We start from the raw sequence: 17,174 nt of genomic DNA on the forward strand, positions 1-17,174 counted from the left end.
TACTGGAATAGTGGGTGTAGGTACTCCCCCCGTCATTGCTACTTTCTCTGCTCCTTGGTCAGCTGTCCAGTCAAGCACATCTCAGCTTTACGCCTCTCACATTGGTTTTGCCATAAGAGTAAACTAAACAGATTTCTTCTGGCAAATACGATCAGTAGCGTTGGTGTCTGTTCTACAGGTTTTTATTCTTTCTCCAGCTCTTGTTCTTCGGATTCACCAGTCTTGCATCTTCCCTCAGTCTTGTCCTCTGATCGCCGTCAATCTTCCCTAATCTGCTTTTCCGGCGCTCCGGTTTAGCTCCAGGAGAGTTCGAGGTGGATTCCTGCTAAGAGAACGGTTACGGACAAGAACTTGTTAAAACATTTTTACAGGTGATTTGAAAGGACTCACCACTGAGAGTCAAAGCCTTAAGTGGAGAAAGCGTGAAACCCTAGCGCTCTGGGACCATTCTCTCCTGCTACATTCCCTTTTAAATCCCAATTTTAGTGGAGCGTGATTTAAAAAAAGAAGAGGGAATTAAGCCAGTTTCCTAAAAGAACCTCCTAAGGGGCTTGGTAATGGGATTGACAGTTCTCTTTCTCTTTGATACTTCTCTGGTTCCCAAACGAAATGGAGTTTTCCCGAGTGGCTAAGATTGCCTTGTCGCCTACTCTCAAAAGTTGTTTTTAATACGGAGATTGGATCCTTCGCCAATCTGGGAAAAGGTAAAACAGGGATATATGCATACAGTATGTATAAAATGAAAATGGATATTTGGGGGCAGGGGGGATTAGTTTGAAGTGACGGTAATGGAAGAAGTAATCCTAGTTGCTGGTATTCGGCAGATTATGGTACCCTACTAAGTTACGTTCTCGGCTAAGTGAAATACGCGGAAAACCCGTATTCCAGAGAATTGCCAAACTCTGATAGGGCAGTGAACAACTCTCTGTTTCATCCGTATACCTTCTTTACAGTTTTGTGCCAATTTTTTTGGCAAATTTGACACGTGACAAACATTTTTTAACACTTGGTCATTTAGCAATGCAAGCCCTTTTGTGAAAGCTGGATGTCTTATTTTTTTGTCTCCGTTCTTTAAAGCTCCATCTACAAATGTATATCTTTCTTGATAGGAGTAGGTTTGAATTTTTTTTAAAAAATCTGATCAGGTTTGTGTTACGCTTTGGTAGAGAGGGAGAAACGATTGCCTATAAATTGCAGAAATAATTTGCCATTTGTCAGAATCCCAAATTATTTTGTTTTTCTAAATCCAAGATTGTTCCCCTTCACCCAAATGTTTAATGGTTTTCAATGTTTGCTCTCATAAGCCAGTACAAGTTTTCCCTTCCTGAAAGAAAAAGGACGATCGCCTTGGTCTGCCAAGTTTTACTCACAATGAGTAAATTTTGCGGTTCTCATACTGACATATCCACTGCTTTGTGAGGATAAGTACCTCCCTTTTGACTAGAAATAAATTTGCTGAGAATTACGCATTCTGACATTAAACATGGACCACTTTGTTTTCCTGTGTATTAAACACAGTTTACGTTTTCTACCAAACATTTAATTCTTGGCTGTGTTTCTGTGATGACAGCTGAGTCAGACTCTACTTAACTTGAGAATCCCCTTGAAGGAACATTTTTTCCCCCAAGATAATGAATGCACTTGTGGCAAATTTAGGGAGTCAAACATCAAATAAAAGTGTAGCGCTTTCTTGTCCCTTGCACTTGAAAGTTCATGGGTTTTCTGATCTGTATTCTATTTCCTTTATATATATATATATATCTGTATATTTAAGAGGGTGTTCATTGTAATATGCAGGTTATAACAATCAGTGGCTATTTTAGTTCAATTCCAATTTTTTAAAATTTAAAATCAGATAACATTATACTGTTTGGCTGCTTACTTGTAGCATTCTCATCTAACGGAGTTACCCAATCTGAGAATAAGTTAGTTGTGTTTTTTTTCCCAGTGCATGATTTAAAAATAAACAGAAAACACACAGTTCAGAGGGGAAACCCAACATCACACAGTGACTGGCTTGTGTTGAATCTGCTCGGCTGCCTTCCCTTCCCTTCCCTTCCCTTCCCACAGCCCACTTCCCAAGGGCAGATTTTATGGGAGGTGGGTGAGTTTTCTTGGGAGGGCGAGATGGGAATTATTATTTTTTTAAATGTAGTATGAACTGAAATTTCTCCTATTTTTGTCAGACCGGTAGCAAAACCCTAATGACAATATAACCGCCACCGAGTCTCTCTTTGCTTAATTGCATATTGAATTCTGCAAACTCTCGGCCCAGTTTTGCTCTCTTGCTTGTTTGTTTTTTAAAATTTACTTCAAATCCCCTCCCAACAAAGGGGACCTCTTTTTTTTCATGAGACCATTTCAGAAGAATCGAAGGGGAAAAGTTGAGGCACGTTTTTCTTTGATTCGCACTTTTGGGAGGACTGGTGCCATCTCACCAAGTGGGAGTTTGGCTGTAGCTTCAATGAAATACAGATCACAACACCTCCCCCCCACACTTTTTTTTCCTTTAGTCTTGCTTGGCTTCCCTTATAGCTGGTGTAACTTTTTCCAACCCTCCCCCCCTCCTTTTTTTTCTTTTTTCTTTTTGTTTTTATAAAGCCGTCTGTCTGTGCAACGGAAGGCTTTTAATCGGTTTCCCCGTACTGTACAGTATATATGCTTAAGACAACTTTTTTTGTATATTTAGCGTGTTTTTAAGTTATTGATTTTGTTTTATATCAAAAAAAATAATAATTTATTTTTCAGGTACCACTTTTTTCATTTTAACTTTGTTTTTAACATGGGTTTACTTTAAATAAAGTATGACGCTGCTATCCTGATGTCTCCACTGCCGTTGAATCCCCTTGTGTCTTTCGAGTGCCTGCAGTTTTTCAGAGGTTTAATGGCCAAGGCCTCTTGCTGGGGGAGACTCACCCACAAACGTCTCAGTTCACATACGGCAAACCTTGGAACAGCTTCGTCAAGTGACCGGATCGGGCCTTGGGAGGGGAACCCATATGGGAAGCGTGGCAAGGAGCCACGGCTGGAAGCATCTCTCTTGAGAGTGCCCTGTTGAATGATGTGGTGCAGGCATGTCCAAAGTCCGACCCAGGGGCCAATGGCGGCCCATTTTCAAATTTTGAGTGGTCCGCAGCCTCTTCTCCCCGCTGGCTCAGCCTGTCACTCATCCCCGCTGGCCGGCAGTTTTTCCTTCACCGCACAGCGGTTCCCGTGAATGTCAGGCTGAATAGTTGGGGACACATTTTCACCTCACCAAATCTCACCCTCCTTGCAAAAAGTTTGGACAACCCTGATGTGGGAACAGTGGGAGGTGTTGGGGGCTTCGTGTTCTCTTTGTCACTAGACATTTCTGCTGGAAACATGGGATATTTTTCCCATTTGCTCTTGAGGATCACTGCCAGTGACGTTGGATGGGCGTTTTATTTGATTGCTGCTTTGGGACTAAATTTCCACTACGCTCTTCGCCATCAATTTGCCCTCAAACCTCCTGTTTAAAGCCACAAACCGGAGCTTCTTGATATGCTGCTGTTATACTCCCACAGGATGGCAAGCATACGAGTGACCATCATTTAATAATACGTCAGTTTGTTGAAACTTTTTTTTTTTTTGAGTCAGGCTAGTGCATATCGAGTCTCGGGAAGGGATGTGGCTCTAGCCTTAGATGTTTGTGGATATTTCTGGCTGTTGGAATTATTATCCCCCTTTTTCCTAAATGAAATTTATGGTTCAGTGTTTTATTTCAAGATATGCTGTGCTGGTTTCCTTTTTTTTTTTAATGTTCTTTTTAGCAAATCTGTTCAGAAAATCACTGCGGTGTTAGGTAGTAACCAGAAGGAATTAGGTATCCGGACATTTTAATATATATTTTTTAAAATTAAAAGTGTAACATGGAATTTTAAAAAAGACTTGATAGCCTTTTCCATCGAGCAGAGTGGTGGAGCTCTTGCCTCACAATCGGGAGGCTGTGAGTTCGATCCTACATAGTGGCAGATACTTGTTTCTGTTGGCGCAAAGACAAAATATCTGCTGTGAACTCCATGTAGGCATCAGGAAGGGTGTCCAGCCAGTAAAGTTCCGCTCCATTGGATCACTCCCGACTCCACTCTGATGCGAGTGATTCCAGTGTCATTTAAAAAAAAAAAAAACTAGCTTTTTCCATCATCTGCAAATATGTCCATTATTGGGCTTACAGTTCTCTAGGCGGAAAATTTAACATTCAGCCAGCGCACCATTTTTTTATTATTTTTTTACGTATTGTCATCTTTGCTCAGTTGGTCTGTGTAAATCTGAAAGCAGATTTATTACAGATAGTCCTCAACTTGAGTCCCAACATTTCGGCTGCTAAGCAAAAACATCTGTTAAGTGAGTTTTGCCCCATTCTATGACCTTTCTGGCTTAAGGGAATCATTGCAGCTGTTAAGCTTGTTAAGTGAATCTGGATTCCCTCATTGACTTGGCTTGTCAGGAGGTCGTAAAAGGGGATTACACGACCCCGGGACATGGCAACGGTCACAAATGTGATCTGTCCAAATTTTGATCGCATGAATGCTGCAACGGTCTTCACATGTGAAAAATGGTCCTAAAGTCACTTTTTCAGGACCAACGAAGGAGAATATTTGTGGCTCAGGATTGACATGAGGGGTCCTTAGTGCTCTCTGAGCTTGCTTGTTTTCTTGCAGACGTTTCATTACCCTAACAAGGTAACATCAGTGCTGATGTTGTGAGCACTGATGATGTTACCTAGTTGGGTATTGAAACACCTTCAAGAAAAGCTCAGAGCACCAAGGACCTGTTGTAACTTTGAACAGTCAATGAATGAATGTTTGGAAGCAGAGGTTTACCTTTATTAACGTTTTGCACTGCCCATCTCCCTTACAAGGTGACTGGGTGGCTGAACTGGATCCTGGTATTTTCTCTGGGTTTTCAACATTTGCAAGTAACATGGTTTCTCCCAAGAAAAGAATTAGACTTGCATAGCGAATGGAGATCACGCTGAGTGCAGCTATTTGGGTCGCTTAATCTTTAATACAACATTTAATACAATATATCTTTCGTTTTGTAGCAAGCTTTGGAATCAGCCTCTACTAACCCCGTTGTACTGGATAATCTTCCTCTTTAGTTTCTTTACTTTCCGATAACTGGTCTCTTTCTCCTGCTGATCGCAGTGATTTATTAGAAAACTATGTAAGGGGTCGGGAGGAAGGGATCCTTGTGGATATTATTCTGCTAGTCATTGCTGACTCTTGAGGGCCAGCACTCATCTCTGTTTCAAGGCCATTGAGCCAGCACTGTCCGAAGACACTTCCAAGGTCATGTGGCCTGCATGATGTCACAGACTGCAGTTACCTTCCCACCGGTGGTACCTATTTATCTACTTGCCTTTGCGTGCTTTCAAACTGGTAGGTGGGCAGGAGCTAGAGCAAGGAATGGGAATTCGCCCCGTGGTGTGGTGTGTGGGTCTTGAACCCGGGCTGCCGGCCCTCCAGATGACAAACCCAGTGAACTGCTGAGCCACTGTGCTGACCCATGTAATGGTCTCCTCCATAGGAATAGTGGGAGACTGACCCCTCCGGTAAAGAGATGCGCTCTCATAGCTACACATTTCAGAAAGGAGGGGAAAGGTACGCATGCATACATATTCATAAGGGATAACTTAATAGATCTGGGGTATTTCCTGCCTTTCTCTTATCTACAGAGAAGAACGGTCTTCGAAAAAAGGGCATCTTGAAATTCAGGGATTGTGTTCTGACCTTGGCTTCCCCAGAAAGCTCTAAGCAGACTCTTTGTCCCAGGAAAACCCCTTTTATTAAAATAAAGGTGAATTTCTTGCATTCTCATTCAGCCAAAGGCCTGGCAAACAATCTTTTCAGAGTGTCATTAGGAGCACAGACCTTATCCAGCCTGGAGAGCTGCCAAGTAACTATTTCCAAACACTGTGTTGACAAGGAAGGGCTCGGCAGAGAGTCTCTGAGATGCACAGACAGATCCTCACAGCTGCAACAAATTGTTTCCAGCAAAAAAAAACCCTCCCCTTTTGCTCCTCTTTTAATCCCTATGGGAGGGATTAAATACAATTCTCTGGTTTTTAGGGCAGGACCAAGAATTCCAGATGTGAAGGCATGGCAATAACACGTTTGGGAGGTTGCCAGGAATGCGGATAACCAAAGTCAACACAAGATAAACTCACGTTTGTTCCCAGAAGACGCCGCATTCAGCTTGCATCTCTTTTAAACTGTCATTCCCAGGTGTGGCTAATGAAGGGAATCAGGGTCCTTTCCTCCCCCGTAAGCCACGCAACCCATATTGCTCTCTCCATTTCTCCCTGCATGCCCTAGGATGAAGATGGGGTGGGCCTGGGTCATCCTCTGACCTTCCCCTCACCTTGTTCTACCTCTCCCCTGCTCTGCCCAGCTGGACTTTGCTCTTCCCCAGTTTCCTCCACAGCCAACGGAGCCACACTCCCACTCCCTGTCAGCTGTTCATCTTCCACCTTGGAGTCAGATTCCCACAGAGGGATAACAGCAGAATCAAAAGAACTCTAATAATGACTTGAATGAAAAAGTTAGGGGACTCAACAAAGCCTCAGGGATCAAAGTAACCCAGCATGCTTAATAACAATAGCAAAGCCAACCCAACATATTTTTAAAGGTGCTTTTGATTAAAATCGTGGTAAACTGAAGTGCTGGAAACAACTAAACCCACCTTGCTTATGTCAATGCTTCTTTCCAAGTTCATGGGACATCAGTGGGAAAAACTGGCATTAATGAAAAATAAAAATATGGGTGATTATTGCTGATTAATAGATGCTTTGCGATTAGTCACATCACTTGATTTTCAATTATTTAATGAGCTAGCCTTATTTTCACTTAGAAATCGGAACCAATACAATACTGACCAGAAATCAAAATAAAAGTACCCAATTTAACTATAAATCAGAGGTTCTTGTGCCTCATTATATTCTCCCTACAATTCAGATGGGGTCTCAGTAAGATAATGTAACATTTGGGGAAAAAGATGCAAGCCAAGAGACCAGCCCCAGAGGCCAAGATGGAGAAGATCTCCACAGCCACCATGGACTTCCCTTTGGTGCTCAGGTAGGTGGGGAGGAAGGTGATCCAAACACTGCAAAAGACCAGCATACTAAAAGTAATGAACTTGGCTTCATTGAAGCTATGTGGCAATTTTCTAGCCAGAAAGGCCATGATAAAACTCATGAGGGCCAGAAAACCCAGATAAGCCAGGACTGTGTAAAACATGGAAGTTGAGCCTTCATTACATTCCAAGATGGTCTCTCCTATCAAGGAGTAGAAGTCCATGTTGGGAAATGGAGGATCAGTTACCAACCAGGTGGCACAAAAAATTGCTTGGACTAGGGGACAGGCTAAGACAATGGAGTTGGTCAGTGGTTTTCCTAAGAATTTCCTTGTCTTGTTCCCTGGCTTGGTGGCCATGACGGCCAGAACCACCATGACTGTTTTTGCCAACACAGAGGAAACTGCAAGAGAAAAAAGAATGGCAAAGACAGTTTGTCGGAAGAGACAGGTGAGTTTCCCGGGTCGACCAATGAAGAGGAAGGAGCAGAGGAAGCAGAGCAGGAGGGAGAGCAGGAGGATGTAGGTGAGATCTTGGTTGTTGGCTTTGACAATTGGCGTATCATGGTGTTTAAGAAAAATTGTCAGAACTGCCAACGTGATCATGGACAGAGAAAGTGTGAATGAAGCTAAAGCATATCCCAGGAGGTCCTGATAGGAGAGGAAGTGGATCTTCTTGGCAATGCAGTGGTCCTTCTTGTTGGGATATTGGTCTTCTGGGCAGGGTTCACAGGAAGCTGCATCTGAAATCAAGAATCACTTTTCATGATGTGTCAAAAAGGACTAATAAATACTGAGGGTATTTGCACAAAGACAAATTCCTCGTGTGTCCAACCACACTTAGCCAATAAAGAATTCTATTCTATTCTATTCTATTCTATTCTATTCTATTCTATTCTATTCTATTCTATGGGCTAATCATCCTTTACTACTGATAATTCTAAGGATACATTAGCCAGAGGCAGGGATGCTTTCAGCTCTTTCGCAGAACTCCTCTGCTTTGTACTTTATACCTATTCATTCAGATTTGTTTTGCAGGGAAGGGCTGGCAGCCATAGCTAGATCAATTTTTTCTTCCTCCAACGGGTCTATCAATTTCCTGGGAGACTGATAGTGCTGACAGAAGAAGCACACCTGAAATAATAAAAACTAAAACTTGAACCTCACACACCTCTCCATGAAAAGAATGGTAGCTGGATTTCCCAATGGGTTATTAAGAGAAGGAGTAGAAGGTCTAGTGGGGAAACCATGAATTGTGCCCCGAAACTATCTTGCATTAAATTTCAGAACAGCAGGAAATGAAGCCAGGGGGGGCAGAATAGTTTAGATCTATAAAAGATGAATATTTTAAAGAATCTATCAGAATGATAAGAAAATCTATATGGCTTGCTTGATCCTGGAAAGAATACCCTTAAAAGTGTGCTCTACCTGTCTGATTAGAAATGGTGCCTTCTGGACAAGCGTCACACTGGTAGCAGCAAACCTGCTGGCCCTCTGGAACTCTTCTCCTCTCTCCTGCCTGGCACCTCTTCATGCCACACCTGGCAAGGGGCACCTTCTAAAAGAGAAAAGGGAAATACTCCAGACCAGGGGTGTCAAACTTAAGGCCCATGATGTGGTTGGATCCAGCCTGTGGGGCCATCCTGGTCTATCCAGTGAGAGGATGTTGAGACTCCAGAAAGAGTGCAGAGAAGATCAACCGAGAGGATTAGGGGACTGGAGGCTAAAACAGATGAAGAATGGTTGCTGGAACTGGGTATGTCTAGTTTAATGAAAAGAAGGACCAGGGGGGACATGAGAGCAGTCTTCCAATATTTGAGGGGCTGCCCCAAAGAAGAGGCAGTCAAGCTATTCTCCAAGGCACCTGAGGGCAGGACAAGAAGCAACGGATGGAAACTAATCAAGGAGAGAAGCAACTTAGGAGAAATTTACTGACAGATTAACCAGTGGAACAACTTGCCTTCAGAAGTTGTGAATACTCCAACGCTGGAAGTTTTTAAGAAAATGTTGGATAACCATTTGTCTGAAGAGGTGTAGGGCTTCCTGCCTAAGCAGGGGTTTGGACTAGAAGACCTTCAAGGTCCCTCCCAACTCTGTTCTATTCTGTTCTGATCCTATTCTGTATTCTATTCTGTATTCTATTCTGTTCTATCCTACCCTACCCTACCCTACCCTACCCTACTCTACTCTACTCTACTCTACTCTACTCTACTCTACTCTACTCTACTCTACTCTACTCTACCCTATTCTACTCTAGGAGGAAAGATCAGCCCGGTCTACACAGTGTGAAGATCAGGCCAGCCTTGCTTCAGCCCAGTCTACCTGGTGCAAAGAGGAAAGATAAGGCCAGTGTAACTTTGGCCCAGTCTACCAAATGTGAAGAGGAAGCATGCCAGCAGTTTGGGAAGTGGTATCAAGCTGGCCACACCCACCCAGTTGACCACACCCACACACCCAGTCAGCCATGCCCACCTGGCACCCCCAAGGTCAACCACAGCCCTGATGCAGCTCTCAATGAAATTGAGTTTGACATCCCTGCCGTAGACAGCTCGAGCATTGAATATGCTTCACTCATTCATTTGTACATTTGTGTATCCATCCAAATGTTTTGAAGGAATATGATGAATTAGCGGAGGTGGTCTTCAGCTGGTTCTAACCAGTTCTGGAGAACCTTTAGCGGAAATTTTGAGTAGTTGGGAGAACCCGGCCAATGCCACCTCTGACTGGCCCTGCCAACCCCATCTCTTCTCTGCCTCCCATCGAGTCCCAGCTGATCGGCTGGGTCTCCTTTGGTTGCCCTGCACAGGAGAACGGAGCTGGAAAGCAGGTCAGGGGGGTGGAGAGGGAAGGGGGATTTTGCAGTAACCTTCCCTTGCCATGCCCACCAAGCCACACCCACAGAACTGGTAGTAAAAAAAATTTGAATCCCACCACTGTCTCAAATAGGTGACAGGGAAACATTTTTTTCCCTTAAAATGGTTAGCAAGGTTTCAATTCGGTAGACCTGTTTTCCAGTTAGGGAAAATGTTTGTCACCCCTGGAAGAGAATTGAGTCTTTCTCTGGACTTATTTGACCTTCCAGCTCACCTTTTTGGCCCAGACGATTGCATCAGAGTTGATGGTGAAATACTGTCCAGCGGGGGCTCCAGGATCTGTTTGTCCAACTTTCACGGGGACAAAAGATCAATTGGGGAGGAGAATCCAGTTGAGAAGATCATAACGACCAGATTCCAGTCCTTCTTCTGAGAAGGAGAGCTCATCTCCAGCACTGTTGTTGAACTGGATGTTCCTCAAATAGGGAAGAAGCTGAAAGAAAGGAGACCTCCAGAAATGGTTTCTTTCTATTTCTTTTATTTTTCTTCTATGAATCCATGTATTCATAACTATGTTTTTACGTATACCTATTATCTTGTAAGCTATTGATTAACCAACCAACCAACCAAACAAACAAACAAGTAAATTAATAAATTGAATGAATGAATGAATGAATAAAATAGGGGTAGTTGGCTAAGAGCCACAAATGAGACCCCATGGATTCTATCATGATGTGGTGGCCATTATCTTAGGAGATACACCACATCAGGGGTGAGATTCAAATTTTTTTTACTACTGTTTCTGTAAGTGTGGCTTGGTGGGTGTGGCTTGGTGGACATGGCAGGAGAAGGATATTGTAAAATCCCCATTCTCTCTCCACCCCACTAACCTGCTTTCCAGCTCTGTTTTCCTGTGCAGGGCGACAAAAGAAGACCCAGCCAATCAGCTGGGACTCAAGAGGCAGAGAATAGATGGGGATGGGGTCAGTCAGAGGCGGCATTCTGAACTACTCAAAATTTCCACGATCAATTGTCCAAACTACTCAAAATTTCCACGATCAATTGTCCAAACTACTCAAAATTTCTGCTACTTGTTATCCAGAACTGGTCAGAACCTGCTGCTGTACCACATTGGAAGAAAGATGTTGAGACTCTAGAAAAAGTACAAGGAAGAGCAACCAGGATGATTAGGGGACTGGAAAGTGAAACATGAAGGACGGTTGGAGGAACTGGGCCTGGCTAGTCTAGTGAAGAAAAGGACCAGGGGAGAGACAGGAGAGAAGCCTTCCAATATTTGAGGAGGGGCTGCCACAGAGAGGAGGAAGGGGTCAAGCTACTCTTCGAGGCCCCTGAAGGCCAGACAAGGAATAATGGATGGAAACTGATCCAGGAGAGATTCAACCTGGAAATAAAGAGAAACTTTCTGACAACGAGAACAATCAAGCAACGGAATAGCCCTTTATATCCTGATTGGAGAATGTGACTTATTGCTTTGGAAAAATGAGAACCATCTCATTATAGTGACGTGGAAGCCTGGGAAATCTTCAGTACTGGCTTCCATCTGTTTGTGCCAAGATGTGTAATTAGAATAAAATAATTCTTTGAGGAATTAGACCGCCTCTGAGTTAATTTTATGATGATTGCATTAATGCATTAATTGGAACTTGACACTAACAGTTAACAGATAATCAGAGTTGGAAGGGACCTTGTAGCTCATCTAGTCCAACCCCGTGCCCAAGCGGGAGACCCTACACCATTTTTGACAGATGGGAGTCTGGTCTCTTCTTGAAAATCTCAAGTGATGACGCTCCCACAGCTTCCAAAGGCAACTTCTGTTCCATGGGTGGTTTGTTCTCGAGGCTGAATCTCTCCTTGGTCAGTTTCCATCCATTATTCCTTGTCTGGCCTTCAAGTGCTTGGAAAACAGCTTGGCCCCCTCATCCTCTCTGTGGCAGCTCCTCAAATATTGAAAGACTGCTATCATGTCATCCCTGGTCCTTCTCTTCCCTAGACTAACCCGGCCCAGTTCGTGCAACCGTTCGCCGTATGTTTTAGCCTCCAGCCCCCTCATCATCCTGGTTGCTCTTCTCTGCACTTTTTCTAGAGTCTCAACATCTTTTTTATAGTGTGGTGACCAAAACTGGATGCGTTACTCTAGGTGTGGTCTTACTAAGGCTTTATGGGGTGTGATTAGTACCTCCCTTGATTTTGATTGTATCCCTCTGTTAATGCAATTTAGGATCGCATTGGCTTTTTTGGCAGCTGCTGCACACTAAGTCAGTACTCCCCCCAAAAAAAATACACATGAGAAAGTTCCCTCTAGAAAGATCTGTGGATGGTACTTTTTGTCTCAGAAATTACCTGCCAGGATCGTACATTTGAGATCCTCTTCCCACACCTTAACACGACTGGCCCATGCAATGCATGTAATGCGTGTGCCACAGCGTAAATGGCATTGTAGATATTGTAACTTTCACCTGTCATGCTCATGTCAAATTTTAAAGCTGAGAAATCCTCTAACTTCTCCTTTCCTGTACACAGTTCAAGCCTGCTTGGAGGTTTTTTGCCTGGTTTGTGGACATAGCAGCTAAACATTTTTTCCCACCATGGAGGGTGAAAGATGTCCGCTTGTGTGTTCAAAGAGTCCAAAGAGAGGAGGAAATTTCTGAATTCTGAGACATCCCTGGTGTGGTCCCTGAAATGCAAAGCCCCATGGAAGATCTTTACACCAGTGGACACAGGTTGAAATACCATCAGACTAGGTTTCCAGTGGGAAGTTGAGATCCAAACTTTCCAAAATGACATGCCTTTGAATGTTGCTTCAACATACACAATGAATTGTATATTTTCAATACTTCTGGAGTCTCCAAACAGAATAATCACTTCACATGTAGACAATATTTTCCAAACATGGAATTTTGAGGTTGACATTTCCATATAATAATAGTCCATGATTTCAGTGAAAGCCAGGCAGATTTTCTTCTCTTTGAGCATTGGCACCAGAGATGAGACGAAACGTTCTCCACTGTCACTTTCAGGGGCAATAAGCCCAACCCAGTTCCACTGGAAATGCAGGAGGAACTGGACTAAGCCCACATATTGGGGAAATTCCTTGGGATTAATCCGGAAGAAGGAAGGATAAACTCTTCTCGCTCCCTGAGAGAACTCAAAGCCATCACTGAACTGAAAAAAGTGAGAATCTTATTAAGACACAAAGTAAACTTTCATGGTGAATTAAGGGGTCCCCATTGTATGGCTTATTGCCCAGGGGCAAGATTGACTCACTTGGATTAACAAGTTTAAGATTCTTCCCTATTTAGAGTTACCACTTCTGTATTTTGCCTGTTCATGGTGTTTCAGAAACTGAGGGAACGAACTATAAAGCCTGATACAGAGAATAAACTGCACTGGAATGGTGGCTACACTTTTATAAAAGTCAGGTTCACAAATTGCATTAGCTAATCAAAATATAAAATACAAAAGGAAAATAAAAGTAATGGAAAAATAGAGGAAGGAAAGAAAGAAATTGAAAAGGGAGAAAAAGAAAGGAAAAATGTTTACCTCTGACTCTCTTTAGCATAGTAGAAAATAGCCACATTATAGCCTCAACTTTTTACTTTTACTAGTATATACATAAACAGAAGCCTGATGATGGCAGATGAGATTCTGCCGAAACCTTGCTACAACTTTAAAAGCACAACTACAATGACGTGGGAAAATACCCGAACAAAGCTGAATGCCATACATATAAGTACCCACGAAAACTTAAGAAAATAAATATTTTTACTACTATATACCAGCCATTTCTACAGAGACCAATCTGTCCAATCGGCAAAACCAAAATCAAAGTTTAACTTTTTCCACCACAAGCAAAAAACCCAGAAGCAATTTCCAAATTTGAAAGATAATTAGAGATATTCTCCTCTTACAATAAAGCAATCAATTTAACTGTCTATGCTTTTTCTTCCTTGCTGTGGAAGTAATATATATTTCTGCTTACACTTATTAATCTTTATAAACTATCATTATTTATATTAACAAAATTCACTATATTCTTTCAGATTCTTTAACCTTAAATGGGGAAAACACTTTTTTTACATCTGTTTTAAAAATGTTTCTAAAATCAATAAGTTCTAGTGCATCTTTTTAAAAGTTCCATTTATTATACATACTTCAAAATTCACTTTCAGTAATATTTTACGAGCTTTAAAAATTACTCAGATTACATATGAGATATTATTTTCAAACCCTTTTTATAAACACAAACAAAACACAAAACTACATTAATGTTTTTCTTTCTTTTATCTACATTAGACCAATAAAAATCCAACTAACTCCAATTAACTCATTAAATTTAAGTCACTCCCATCGCGTTATTCTCATAGAGTAATTTTTTTTTCTTGTTTACATTTATTTAAAACTCTAAACATTTATTTAGAAAATATTTCTAAAATCAATAAATTCTAATACACGTTTTAACTTTCTTAATATAGATACTTTGAAATACAGTTTCAATAATATTTTAAAGGTTTTAGAAGTTACTTAAGCATTATATATAAAGGAAAAGAACACATTTTCAAACCCAATTTACATTAAAAGTTTCTTTCAAATTACATATATCAGACTGATAAAAATCCATTCCAATTCCAATTAATTCACTGCTTTCATCTTATCATCACAGAATAAAATCTTTTCCTTTCTTTAGAATGTCAATCAAATAATTATAAAGTTCTTTTTTTTTTCTCAAGGATTTCTCAACTTAATATGGATGAAGAAAAAATCCCAAGTTTGGCCTCTTAAAAATTGCAGGTTTTTGTTGAACTCTTTTTTCCATTGTGTTGGGAGGATTATATTTAAACCATCATAATAAAGGTTAGTGTCAGGTTTATATTCCAAAATTGCAACTGACTTCTTCCCTGCATTGTCAGCTTTTTATGAAATTGACTTTGTAGTTTGATAACTTTCTACGCATTATTGCATCTCTAAAGTAGTTTGAGTAGGTTTTTTTTTTTAAAAAAAAACCACCCTTAGAACATAGTTGATCTATAACAGTGGTGGCTAACCTTTTGGGGCTCCTGTGCCAAAAATGCCAGCACCCAGAAAACAATGCACGTGATTCCCCCCCTTACCTGCACTGTGCCTCTCAGCTGATTTTCGGCCTGTTTGTGGGCTTTTTTTTGGCCTCCTAGAGGCTTGGGGGAAGCCTCTGCAGCCTTTGCAGGCTGAAAAATGGGCCTGTTTCATCACTTCCAGTATTTCCGGAAATACAGGAAGTGATGAAATGGGCCTATTTTTCGGCCTCCAAAGGCTGCAGAGGCTTCCCTCAAGCCTCCGGGAGGCCGAAAAAAGCCCCAAAAACAGCTGGGAGGTGTGTCCATGCGCAGTGAGGTAAGTTTGCCTGAGGCTTGCATGCCCGCACAAATGGCTCTGCATGCCATTGGTTTGCCATCACGGATCTATAAAGTGGTAAGTTTTATTTAAGATTTTTTTCAAACATATCTCTGCTAACTTGTTCAAGTCCATGCTCCATCTTTTTAGCTACCTCTTGTAGTCCAAAAGTGGATTTTTTTTGTAAGTCATTTAAGAATTGCTGACTAATCAGAATTGATAAAAATCAAAAAGTTTTAGCCACTCACAGCAAAGCAGACCAGGGTACAAATTACTTAAAAGTAATAAAATAAAATCCACAATTTTCTATCCTTATGTTTCTCTGTCAAAGTTAAAAAAAATAATATCCCATGCTTCCTTATTTTAGCCTGCCTTCAACAAACTTCTTTCTTGTCATTTAACAATAAAGAAGTTCCCAGAATGGACCAACCATTTTCTTGATTTTTTTTTCTTGTTATTTGTGTGCTGGAAGAAATTTTTTTAAAATTATCTTTGACTTTCGTTGCAAGTCTTTGTTTAGTCTGAGCCTTTGCTTTCCTGACTTTGTCACTGCAGGTTCTGGCTATCTTTCTTAGTTATATGTCCCTCTTTCCATTTTTTTATTCTTGTCATTTTTGTCTTTCAATTTGGCAAAGAGATGCATGCTAGTTTCTTTTTGGATTTCTTGTTTTTCTTTTTCAGTGGTATTGTGCTGGACTGGGCTTTTATGATCATATTTTTCAGAGTTTCCCAAGCTTCTTGAGTTGTGGCATAGATCTTCAAAAAGAAGTAATAGACTGTCACTGAAGAGAGCCTCTTTTAGCTTAAGAAAGATAACAACCCCTAAAAGTGATTAAAAAATGAAAGGCAATACATTCAAAAAATGCAGCTTTTTCAACAACAAAGTGACTGCAGGCTCCCCCAGCTGAACAGCTCACCAGTTCACCCTGAAGCACAGATCCTAAGCTACTTGCAGACTGTTGTTGGGTTATCTGGGACTTTCCCTAACCCAGGATAAGCCAGTTCCTTTGGTTAGTAAGTCGGGTGTATCTTCAGTTGGCCATCTTCACTGAAAATCCCACTTTTATAAAAGTCAGGAAGGAATTCCTCTTGTCAAGCACAGAATTATCTCATTATCACTTCGGGGTTATATAAAAATGCATCTTGACAGATAAAATATAAAAATGGGTTTTACTACAGAATACATTCTCTAAGTGATATACTATACAAAGGTCTGTGTGCTTTTGTTATTTGTCTGCTATGTAAAATATCCAGTTGACCTTTCTAACCTGTGGGACCTTGAAGGTGCTGAAGATGGAGGCCATCTGCCTTGAGGATTTGGGGTTGAGACCTCCGATGAAGGAGAGCAGAGGGTCCTGCTTGTCACATTTGTAACCTGGAACCACTTGGCCTCGTGTGGAGAGCATGGAGAGGCTGAAAAACAAAATCCTTCTCTGAATCTGGCTGTTATCATTGATGATGAAGCCAAGTGTGATGTTGGGAAAGAGAACCAGATCCTTGTTCACCTCTCTCACTGCAAACATCAAGGCCAGGGACTGCTGGAAATTCTTCAATACGGGCCTAAAGTAACAATAACATCGAGGAACGTTAGTAAAAGGTAAAGTTTTCCCTTGTCCTTTATCACTTTGGTTCTCTCTTGGAGTAGTTTCTTCAGGTAAGCAACCATTGATGAATAGAATATAGATCAACAGAGGTCCTAGTCTAACCCCCTGTTGAAGCAGAAAACCAGTGCCATTCTGGACAGACCCTTGTTCAATCTCTTCTTAAAAGCCTCCTGTTGTAAATGCCAAAAATAGAGACAACAACCAGAGAACCGTAAAAAGCTTATTTATTCAGAGATTTGCAAAAATCAGAATAGGACTCAATCTCCTTAACATTA

The 17,174-nt window shown here is 41.4% G+C and overlaps 2 long non-coding RNA genes across 2 annotated transcripts; both read right to left on the reverse strand.

Moving 5' to 3' along the window:
- Window positions 1–7,665: 7,665 nt before the first annotated feature.
- On the reverse strand, window positions 7,666–12,455 carry LOC148128367 (uncharacterized). The gene is made up of 4 exons (XR_015741268.1): window positions 12,269–12,455; window positions 10,182–10,400; window positions 8,523–8,652; window positions 7,666–7,837 (listed from the first exon to the last, which is right to left on the reverse strand). It is a non-coding gene; the product is annotated as an uncharacterized LOC148128367 (long non-coding RNA).
- A 547-nt stretch (window positions 12,456–13,002) lies between these two features.
- LOC148128368 (uncharacterized) lies at window positions 13,003–16,967 on the reverse strand. The gene is made up of 3 exons (XR_015741270.1): window positions 16,801–16,967; window positions 16,564–16,708; window positions 13,003–13,090 (listed from the first exon to the last, which is right to left on the reverse strand). It is a non-coding gene; the product is annotated as an uncharacterized LOC148128368 (long non-coding RNA).
- Between the last annotated feature and the right edge of the window lie 207 nt (window positions 16,968–17,174).

The sequence above is a fragment of the Pseudonaja textilis genome, chromosome 1 (assembly GCF_049901715.1).
Source record: "Pseudonaja textilis isolate UNSWEBS1 chromosome 1, rPseTex1.2, whole genome shotgun sequence".
NCBI lineage: Eukaryota > Metazoa > Chordata > Lepidosauria > Squamata > Elapidae > Pseudonaja > Pseudonaja textilis.